Below are 5,000 nucleotides of genomic sequence, written 5' to 3'. Positions count from 1 at the left end.
AATTTAATTTATACATAAATAGTTGTAATTTTGTTTCAAATTTAAATATATATTAAAAAAAACATCACATTTTAATTGCATGAGTATTTTCTTATTCTATTGTAAATTAATATAAAAAGGAAAAATGTCATTTAATTTATATATATTAATATTTTTTTTATTGAATTTAACAATCAGATTTTAATTTAATTATTAAACTACTTTTATTTATTCAAATAAAGAACAATTCAATTTTCATTAAATACATTAATATTTTCTCATTTTATTTTGAAGGAAATAAAAAGATCCAATTTTATTTTAATGTATACAAAAATATATATATATATTTTTTTAAATTGAACTAAAACAATCATATTCTAATTTAATTCATATAAATATTTTCATTTTAAATGTAAAAGTATCTTGTGTTTTTTATGTTGATTTCATAAAAAATTTAAATAAAAATAAAAAAACGATACCAATAAAAAAAAACTGATACCGATAATTTCCGATATTACATTTTAAAGCATTTATCGGCCGATAATATCGGCAGGTCGATATTATCGGACATCTCTAATTTTAAATCCAAATAGAACATTTTAATTACTTTATAAGTTAATACTTCATTACTTTACATTTTTTTCAGGCCTTTTTTTCACATGGACATGATACTGGAGATGATAGTGGACATGATAATGGACATGATAATGGACATGATACTGGACATGATACTGGACATGATAGTGGACATGATAATGGACATGATACTGGACATGATACTGGACATGATAGTGGACATGACCTTGGACATGATACTGGACATGACACTGGACATAATACGGGACATGATAATGGACATGATAGTGAAAATGATACTGGAAATTATACTGGACATGATACCTGGACATGATACTGGACATGATACTAGACATGATACTAGACATGATAGTGGACATGAACTTGGACATGGTACTGGACATGATAGTGGACATGATATTGGACATGATACTGGGCATGATACTGGGCATGACACTGGACATGATAGTGGACATGACCTTGAAAATGATACTGGACATGACACTTGACATGACACTGGACATGACAGTGGACATGATACTGGACATGACACTGGACATGATACTGGACATGATACTGGACATGATAGTAGACATGATAGTGGACATGATAGTAGACATGATGGTGGACATGATACTGGAAATGACACTGGACATGATAGTAGACATGATACTGGACATGATACTGGAAATTACACTGGACATGATAGTGGACATGACCTTGAAAATGATACTGGACATGACACTTGACATGACACTGGACATGACAGTGGACATGATACTGGACATGACACTGGACATGATACTGGACATGATACTGGACATGATACTGGACATGATAGTAGACATGATAGTGGACATGATAGTAGACATGATGGTGGACATGATACTGGAAATGACACTGGACATGATAGTAGACATGATACTGGACATGATACTGGAAATTACACTGGACATGATAGTGGACATGACCTTGAAAATGATACTGGACATGACACTTGACATGACACTGGACATGACAGTGGACATGATACTGGACATGACACTGGACATGATACTGGACATGATACTGGACATGATAGTAGACATGATGGTGGACATGATACTGGAAATGATACTGGACATGATAGTAGACATGATACTGGACATGATACTGGGCATGATACTGGACATGATACTGGACATGATACTGGACATGACACTGGACAGGATACTGGACATGACACTGGACATGATACTGGACATGACTTTGGAAATGATACTGGACATGACACTTGACATGATACTGGACATGATACTGGACATGATAGTAGACATGATGGTGGACATGATACTGGAAATGATACTGGACATGATAGTAGACATGATACTGGACATGACACTTGAAATGATACTGGACATGACACTGGCCATGATACTGGACAGGATACTGGACATGACACTGGACATGATACTGGACATTATACTGGACATGACTTTGGAAATGATACTGGACATGACACTTGACATGATACTGGACATGACACTGGACATGACACTGGACATGATACTGGACATGATAGTAGACATGATGGTGGACATGATGGTGGACATGATACTGGACATGATAGTAGACATGATAGTAGACATGATGGTGGACATGATACTGGACATGACACTGGACATGATAGACATGATGGTGGACATGATACTGGAAATGACACTGGACATGATAGTAGACATGATACTGGGCATGATAGTGGGCATGACCTTGGACATGATAGTGAACATGATAATGGACATGATACTGGACATGATACTGGACATGATAGTGGGCATGACCTTGGACATGAGACTGGACATAATAGTAGACATGATGGTGGACATGATACTGGAAATGACACTGGACATGATAGTAGACATGATGGTGGACATGATACTGGAAATGACACTGGACAAGACAGTGGACATGATACTGAACATGACACTGGATATTACAGTGAACATGATACTGGACATGATAGTGGGCATGACCTTGGACATGATACTGGACATGATAGTGGACATGATAATGGACATGATACTGGACATGATAGTGGGCATGATAGTGGGCATGACCTTGGACATGATACTGGACATGATAGTGGACATGATAATGGACATGATAATGGACATGATAGTGGGCATGATAGTGGGCATGGTAGTGGGCATGACCTTGGACATGATACTGGACATGATAGTGGACATGATACTGGACATGATAGTGGGCATGGTAATGGGCATGACCTTGGACATGATACTGGACATGATAGTGGACATGATAATGGGCATGATACTGGACATGATAGTGGGCATGATAGTGGGCATGACCTTGGACATGATACTGGACATGATAGTGGACATGATACTGGACATGATAGTAGACATGATGGTGGACATGATACTGGAAATGACACTGGACAAGACAGTGGACATGATACTGAACATGACACTGGACATTACAGTGAACATGATAGTGGGCATGATAGTGGGCATGACCTTGGACATGATAGTGGACATGATAATGGACATGATACTGGACATGATAGTGGGCATGATAGTGGGCATGACCTTGGACATGATAGTGGGCATGATAGTGGACATGATAATGGGCATGATACTGGACATGATAGTGGGCATGATAGTGGGCATGACCTTGGACATGATACTGGACATGATAGTGGACATGATACTGGACATGATAGTAGACATGATGGTGGACATGATACTGGAAATGACACTGGACAAGACAGTGGACATGATACTGAACATGACACTGGACATTACAGTGAACATGATAGTGGGCATGATAGTGGGCATGACCTTGGACATGATACTGGACATGATAGTGGACATGATAATGGACATGATACTGGACATGATAGTGGGCATGATAGTGGGCATGACCTTGGACATGATAGTGGGCATGATAGTGGACATGATAATGGGCATGATACTGGACATGATAGTGGGCATGATAGTGGGCATGACCTTGGACATGATACTGGACATGATAGTGGACATGATACTGGACATGATAGTAGACATGATGGTGGACATGATACTGGAAATGACACTGGACAAGACAGTGGACATGATACTGAACATGACACTGGACATTACAGTGAACATGATAGTGGGCATGATAGTGGGCATGACCTTGGACATGATACTGGACATGATAATGGACATGATACTGGACATGATACTGGACATGATAGTGGGCATGATAGTGGGCATGACCTTGGACATGATACTGGACATGATAGTGGACATGATAATGGACATGATACTGGACATGATAGTGGGCATGATAGTGGGCATGGTAGTGGGCATGACCTTGGACATGATACTGGACATGATAGTGGGCATGATAATGGACATGATACTGGACATAATAGTGGGCATGATAGTGGGCATGACCTTGGACATGATACTGGACATGATAGTAGACATGATAATGGACATGATACTTGACATAATAGTGGGCATGATAGTGGACATGACCTTGGACATGAGACTGGACATGGTAGTGGGCATGACCTTGGACATGATACTGGACATAATAGTAGACATGACACTGGACATGATAGTGAGCATGACACTGGATATGATAGTAGACATGATGGTGGACATGACACTGGACATGATACTGGACATGACACTGGACATGATAGTAGACATGATGGTGGACATGATACTGGAAATGACACTGGACAAGACAGTGGACATGATACTGAACATGACACTGGACATTACAGTGAACATGATACTGGACATGATAGTGGGCATGACCTTGGACATGATACTGGACATGATAGTGGACATGATAATGGACATGATACTGGACATGATAGTGGGCATGATAGTGGGCATGACCTTGGACATGATACTGGACATGATAGTGGACATGATAATGGACATGATAATGGACATGATAGTGGGCATGATAGTGGGCATGGTAGTGGGCATGACCTTGGACATGATACTGGACATGATAGTGGACATGATACTGGACATGATAGTGGACATGACACTGGACATGATACTGGAAATGACACTGGACATGATAGTAGACATGATGGTGGACATGATACTGGAAATGACACTGGACAAGACAGTGGACATGATACTGAACATGACACTGGACATTACAGTGAACATGATACTGGACATGATAGTGGGCATGACCTTGGACATGATACTGGACATGATAGTGGGCATGATAGTGGACATGGTACTGGACATGATAGTGGACATGATACTGGACATGACACTGGACATGATAGTGGGCATGACACTGGACATGATACTGGACATGATAGTGGACATGGTAGTGGGCATGACCTTGGACATGATACTGGACATAATAGTAGACATGATAGTGGACATGATAGTGGGCATGACACTGGACATGATAGTAGACAT

General features: G+C 39.7%; 1 protein-coding gene across 3 annotated transcripts in view; it reads right to left on the bottom strand.

Annotated features, from left to right (window-relative positions):
* phkb (phosphorylase kinase, beta) overlaps positions 1 to 5,000 on the bottom strand; it is a 223,302-nt gene that overhangs the window by 155,837 nt on the left and 62,465 nt on the right. The window lies entirely within an intron of this gene.

This window comes from Nerophis lumbriciformis, linkage group LG06, assembly GCF_033978685.3.
Source record: "Nerophis lumbriciformis linkage group LG06, RoL_Nlum_v2.1, whole genome shotgun sequence".
Lineage (NCBI taxonomy): Eukaryota > Metazoa > Chordata > Actinopteri > Syngnathiformes > Syngnathidae > Nerophis > Nerophis lumbriciformis.
The sequence above is the reverse complement of the archived record's forward strand: the minus strand, read 5'-3'. Positions and strand labels throughout refer to the sequence as shown.